The sequence below is a fragment of the Nothoprocta perdicaria genome, unplaced genomic scaffold (genome assembly GCF_003342845.1).
Source record: "Nothoprocta perdicaria isolate Ctin4 unplaced genomic scaffold, notPer1 scaffold_403, whole genome shotgun sequence".
NCBI classification, from domain to species: Eukaryota; Metazoa; Chordata; class Aves; order Tinamiformes; family Tinamidae; genus Nothoprocta; species Nothoprocta perdicaria.
In genome coordinates this window covers 178591-186206 of record NW_020455648.1, presented here as the reverse complement: position 1 = coordinate 186206, position 7616 = coordinate 178591, and positions in this window count along the sequence as shown.

The window sequence follows — 7616 nt, the reverse complement described above, 5'->3', positions numbered from 1 at the left end:
TGCAATATTTCATTTTACTCTTCTCATACATTTTACTACATCTACAAAGATAATAGCATTCGAAAGTCAAAAAAGTTGAATGTTGATTCAAAAATGCACAAACCGGTGATTTTGGTTTCTTTCTACTTCTCTTTTTCTCTCTCCGACCTCTCTCTCTGTATATATATATATGTATGTGTGTGTGTGTGTGTGTATATATATATAAATAACACTTAAAAAAAAAAAAAAAAAAAGCTAAAGTAATCATTGCTACAAGACCCTGCATACATTTCTCTTAGGAAAAATTAGAATGATAGATGCTGAAAATCCTTGGAGAGTCAGCGTACAAATGATTAAAGGCAATCTTAGTCCAAAAAATGCAAAATAATTAGATTCATTTGCTATTATGATTGTTATTTGTTAATCTACTTATACAATGGATATGAAAACAGCAATAAGGGCTAACTTTCCCCAAACTATTCATTTACAGACATAGGTAATAGTATCCAATAAGAAMTGATTTCAGTTATTATTTGTTTGACCTCTAGTATCACAGGCTCCAAGATTAAGAGTTAAGGCTCCTTACATCCCTTTTCTGTTACCATGTGCCACATGATCTAGGTGTCCCTGCTGGAGCAGTGGGGTSGGACTAGATGATCTCCAGAGGTCCCTTCCAACCTCAACCGTTCTATGATTTGGTGATTTTATGATTTTGCATGTATAAAAGTTTATATAAGCTCACACTTTGTAGATTTAATATAGGTTATTTTTGTTATGAAACACTATTGCAAAAAGTTAAAAATCAGGGACCTGAGTAACAAATAAATGCATATATATGTGTGTGTGTATATTTATAAAGTAATCAGAAACTGTGTTTGTTATTATATATAAACATTATTTCCTATTTGAAGAGATAAATATTTGGTGGTTTCATTCTAAAAGAAAGTCTTGATAATTTTCTTTAGATAGTATCAGTGGTTTTATTTTGTTTTAAGTAGTTTCATTTTCCGTAGCATATTTGCTTAATTGTTTCAGAATAGATAATTCTTAAAGATAAAATAATTTCAGTAATTTGAAATATCATCTGAAAATAGAGCAGGTAATAYACAATTCAATTTCTGTCTATTCCGTTAAAGAGAGTGAGTAGACAGGATTAAAAAAAAAAGAAAAAGTATGTTTCTGCAGTCATATAATCATTAGAATCTTCCATTCTCTTTGCTGCTCTTCTACTATAGCTTGTGCAGCAAGTATGACATTAAAAGAGTTGCACCTGAGGGTGCAATCACTGCTTTATATAGGATTTCTGTTCAGTGAGTAGGTCCACATCTGAAATGCAAAATTGGTAAATGATAGAAGGCTTTGTGGAATGTAAACAAATAAAAGGTAACACTAGTCAAATGGCATTGTTGGGAAGATTGASTCTACCTGCATGACTTTCTGCCCAGGACTCTACTTAGCAGGACTTTCTTTTTATTACTGTGCAGTTTACCAAACATGAGCAATTTCCACTATTTATTGAAATACAATAGAAATGTAAATACACACTGAGGAAAAAAAAAATGACAGTGTATTATAGTTGAGATGCTTGTATTGTAGAAGCTGTGGCTGCATCAACACTTCTATACTTCTATTAAAACTTCTTTTTCAGAAGTTTGTATTTTATAGTAAAAAAATCTCCCCCAGGTTGAATCATAAAATGATGTTAGCTTATTTCAATGTCGTTAAAGAAAGTCAGTTAATTAATTTCAACCTGTTTGGAAGCATGTATTTGTTCTGCAAGATCTCGAATAGTGGCAAAYTAAATGCCCTTGACATGCATTTAAGAAATTAGAAAAGGAAGATGTAAAGCATTATAAAAACAGCAGCACTTTGCCTAGAAAGCTTGTGCATAGCAGTAATGGCATATTGCTATATACTTTCACAACTGTGAGTTTAAATTTTGCTCTGGATTAGGGTCAAAGTTACGCATAATCTTTGAGCAAGAACCTTGCCCACAGAAAAATAATAATAATAAAAAAGACTATCTAAATATAATGTCAATAATACCAGTTTTTGGCTTCAGGTTCCTGTGAGTTTTGAYCTTGACAGTCCAGTAACTGCCCCCTGAACTCTTTCTGCTCAAGATCATGAACTTAACAAAGAAGACAGGCAAGCACTGAAACTCCTGTCTGACAATATGTGCTCTGCAAAGTAACTCTTTCTTAATTGATTCAAATTTTCTTCTGTTTGATGAATGAGTGACCTAAGCTATCAAGTGGGAACCTTTTCTATCTAATGAGATAATTATCCCTTCCCTTCTCAAAAAAAAAAAAAAAAAAAGAGGCTCATTCTTCCTTTTACTACTTACGATAGATTATGATAGAAGGAATGTCTAAGAAAGTCAGGATCTTGTATTCCTTGAAATTAGCAGCTGAAAACCTTATCTACAGTTATTGGTGTTTTCTCTAATTTGTTTAGGGAAAGCAATAATATTGTGATAGATTTTTAGAATACGAAAGTGGTTACACTGTACCAGGCCAAAAGTACTTTGATCCTGTTATTTATCCTCCAGAATAGACATAAGCAGGTGTCTAGGGAAAAATTGAGTAAGATAGATAAAAACAGAAGATCAAATAGAGTAAGAAAAATAGAGTAATAGACACTTCTCCTTAATATTGTCCCAACTTCAATTAATAATTCATAAAAATTTGTGATTTCTATGTAAGTAATAATGTTTAATGGATTTATCTTACATGACATGTCCTGTCTATATCTGAGACCTTGACAATTTCCTATAATCATAATATCCTTTAGTTCTGTGAGTCCTCTCTGTTTTGTTAAGAAGAACTTTTCTTCCGTGATCTTTGTGGGTTATTTTTTTAAACTTGATTCTGATTTCTGCACTTCTATTTCATGCTTCTTACTGAGGTGAAAGCATAGAGGCAATATCTATCAGCCTTCTTCATGACACCCATGACTGGGCAGACCTCTATCATACTTCCCCTCAACATTTTGTTTCAAGATTGAAGTTCATTGATCTTTCTTCTCACTGAAGCTGTCCCATACTTTAAAAAATCTTAATTGCTTTTCTTTATACTTCTGCTTGATATGATTCAAAACCTTTCTGATTTCAAGCCAGAACCAATCACTATTTCTAAGACGGGAGTAAAAGACATATTTATACAATGTTTTAAATGACATTCTCAGTTTTATTCTCTACCTGTATATAGTGCAGTTCATATTTGTGTAAAGTAAATTACACAGGCAAAGAGGTTTTTTTTTAAAAAAAAAAAAAAGATATTGCTGTAATCGCACTAGTACTTATAATATCTCTACTACTGTAGATTATCACATACTATATAATASTAAGATATGAATATATATTATTTCCTTTTTTGGAGTTCTTAGTAACACAAGATACAAAAGTAAAACAGAATAGCATTTAAAGATGAACTAAGCTCATGAAAATTTAGTTCACAGGAAAGTAAATAATTCAGAATTCGCTAGTGTTTGTATAGCAAATAAATCACAATGGATATACCTAAAAAAACTAAAACTTGTTCACTGTGGAGTTTCAGAATTATTATTTTCTCTTATTTTCAGGGAGCCCTGAGACAAATTTATTTTGAGCAAGCAGACTACAATTGTTTCAAATATTACTCATTACAATGTGAATGCCTTTAATAAAAATAAATATTATAATTTACTAAAGGAATTATAACTGCTCACATAAAAGATACAAATAAATATAGCTTTATCTAGTAGATGAATTGATTATCATTGAGTGTACTGTAGTAGATGCAGAAACAGAGAATTGCAGAGCATGCTTAGAAAATAAAATAAAATATTGATACATATGAAATATTTATTTAAGTATAAATCAGTAAATCCTCTCCTAACACTGTATTCACATTTTCCTTGCCTTTGAACTATTCTTTAATTTTTGAAATAAAATATAAGAAAAGCATGTGCCTTGCCATGGTGGAAGCTGGTGAAAACTTATTCACATAGAAAAGGAATGGAGTGATGATTGCTATAAAAATATTACAGAATCACAGAATATTCAAGGTTGGATGGGACCTTTAGAGATCATCTAGTCCAACATTCCCGCTCAAGCAGGCACACCTACAGCAYGTGGCACTGGGTGGCATCCAGGCAGGTTTTGAAGACTTCCAGAAAAGGAGACTCCACAACCTCCCTGGGCAGCCTGTTCCACTGCTCTGTCACCCTCACAGGAAAGAAGTTCCTCCTCACCTGGACATGGAACTTCCTGTGTTTCAGCTTATGCCCATTTCCCCTTGTCCTGTCGCTGGTGACGAATGAGAAGAGCTTGTCCCCTTCTTCCCTGCATTCTCCCTTCCTGAACTTATACATGTTAATCAGATCCCCTCTGAGCCTTCTCTTCTCCAGAGAAAACAGGCCCAGTTCACTCAGTCTCTCCTCATACGAGAGATGTCCCAGTCCCTTAATCATCTTAKTTGCTCTCTGCTGGACCCTCTCTAGAAGATCCACGTCCCTCTTATACTGGGGTGCCCAGAACTGCACACACTATTCCAGGTGCGGCCTCACCAGAGCTGAGTAGAGGGGCAGAATCCCCTCCCTTTACACATTAGATTGCCTTTATACAGATACTTGCATTGAGGGATAACAAAAGCATGCTTTCACAAATGGCTTTGGCTTATCTATATATTCTTGCTGAAGAAGATCCATCCTAGCTCATTCCTTTTACTCCTCTCTATTGTCCAGGCATCAACTTTCATTTTCCTTTCTTTGCTACTCGTTATGCATAAGACTTGCTATGCAAGTGGGAACTTGCTATGCATAGCAAGTCTTATGCATAGCAAGTCTTATGCATAGCAAGTAAGTTACATCCACTTGCTGATCTGTGGAAAGATTTTTTTGTTTGTGTTTTTTTTTGTTTGTTTGTTTGTTTTTTGTTTTTGTTTGTTTTGGTAATGTTAGTTTTCATCTGCCCTTGGTCACATATAAGAATAATTAGTAAATTATTATATGGCAACAATAAAACTGATATCATAGAGTTTTCACCGATGTCTGTAGTGCTTGATGTCTCTTAGATRCCAAGGTCAGGATGTCAGATTTAAGAACTTTCCTTCACTCTTCTGCACACTTAGGCCTGACATTTTTATAGTAATGGCCCCCTTCCAAAAATTGAGTAGTGTATTCAAGCAGTTGTCCAGYTTATTTGCAACCCTTTCTGCTTCTCTTCTTCTTTCTTTTCTGTCACTTGGATGACTCCAATCTACAGCTATGCTTCATTCTTCTTTGCCCTTTCAGTGATCACATTGATCTTATATTTAGTAAAACACTTTGTGTCTTGCTATGCAGTCACAGTGTTACTTGAATACTATTACTGGTTATGCCATTTTAGCTTTTAGGTTCTAGGCAGGCTAGTGACCATTGCACTTAAATCTTAGATAAAATAAAGATGTTGATGATTTCTGCTAAATTTCTAAGTGAAAAAAAAAAGTAGTGATTTATTCCTTTTGTTTGGTATTTTCTCTACTTGTTTTATGATAATTAAGCATTTTGATAAAATAAAAGTAATACATCTTAATTCCAAACCTCCTTCAGTTGACTGTGTTTTTATTTTATTTTTTTATAAGAGTAGGAAATAGTTAAGCCTTCCAACGGCTTGTCGTAAGAAAAGGAAATAGGATCTCTGGTTAAAAATTATCCTTACAGTTAAAAATTATCCTTGATGTTCTATATGCCTATTTTGTTTAGTGATTTGCAATTTCTTGGGAGTGTTATCATTTTGTCTTTCCTGGGATAACATTTTTTATTTGTTACTTTTTTTTTTTTTTTTCCTAATAATAGATACTGTTTGCCCAAACCACCTGCATAGTACACCTAATTGATAACCAGATAGAAAACAATAATGTATTTACTGTGATGGTGCAAGACCTTATGACCTGAAATTTCTATAGAAAATATGAGATGAATAAACATAAGTCATGGTTTATAGTAGGAGTAAGATAGTAAGTTATGGTGGGATGATCCCTCTACTTTTTATAAGCAGTTTTGTGAGACTGCTGAAAAATGAACAGACTTGGATCCTGAAGATGAAGCTGAACAACAGATGGATGACAACTGGGATCCATTTGGACAATGCAAATAGAGATGGCCTTGGTTACAAAAGCTGTTACTAGAACTGTTATTCTTGTTTATAGTATTCATTTGTATCTTAGGTTGTGTTCCTTGTGTAATGGTTTTACTGTGGGATACCTGCCCAGGCTAAAACAGATAAYGGGCCTGCATATACCTCTCACTCAATCGCAGCATTATTTCAACAGTGGGGTATAAAACACTGCACTGGATCCCTCACTCGCCTATGAGTCAAGCCATTGTTGAGCGTGCCCATGGCATCCTGAAAACCATGCTACAAAAACAAAAACCCATCCTCAGGGGATACTTCCCTCAGGAACGGTTGCAAAAGGCCCTGTATGTACCTAACCTTTTAAATTGAGAAACAGACAATGTACTCCCAGCGCAAAGACACTTCGGCATTATCACTCAGGAAAAGCTAAGTACAGCTTTAGTGAAAAACCGAAACCCTGAGTCACTCCAATGGGCAAAACCTGTACCTTTAATAACACAGGGACGAGGGTATGCTTGTGTCTCTACAGATTGAGGACCACGATGGGTTACAGTGCAGTGGTTCTGGCCAGCATTGCCTGCTGCAGCATCTTCGATAYCCTCACTGCCGGAGGAATAACAATACCATGGACCTCCCAGCAGCCAAAAGAGAMCCTTCACTAAAAGGACTGTGAGTTGTTGCTGCAGTGCTATTTGTAATCTTTTTTTTGGATCATGCTTTGTGTTCAATGCTTGTTAAAGTTAATGCAATCCGTTGTTAAATGCCCTCTGAATTAAGTATTGCCAGTACGATATATGGGAGTGGAAATAACAAACTGAACAATCTTTTGCTTAGCCATGTTAATGCAAATTGTAAAGTCTCTAATTATTGTACTAACTGTATTTTGTTTATTGTTAGTGTATTTATCAATGACTGATTAATCATTCAAGCAAGTTAAGGCTGCTTAACTAAGACCAGCTATAGCAATCTAAGAGTTAAACAAAACAGAGATAGAGAACACATTGGTGGGAAACTCTTCTCAGATGGTCACCAACAGCAATGGGAATTTTTAATCTTATGMTTCATCCAACTGTGATGTTACTAGCTCTACTGCTATTAGGTGTATTATGTGCTCATAATAGCAATATTTTATGCTAAAATGTTTACTTACCATTAATCTGTGAGTGTGAGAATTATCGATACGCTATTTATGTCGCAGAGGCAAGAGGTGACCATACCACCACTCTGTGATGATAAGATGGATTGACTATAGTCACGGGGTGGAGTGTGACAGATATGCTCCTTTCCCAGCTCAACCTGGCCTGTACCTTACATGCAGCCCTGTTYAGTTGCTAACCACCAGYGATTTATCTAATCCTGGTAGGCGCCACCATCCTGATTTCTTCTCCCACTTAGACTCAACATAACATTCCTGAAGGCTGCATCCCAAAGGGGAGGTAAGGCTAATACACTAGCCAATGGGCCTCTGAAATGAAAGAATGACTATAAGTCAATCATCTTATCCTATAAATATGCGGACAGCCCGAGAGCCCTTTGAGCT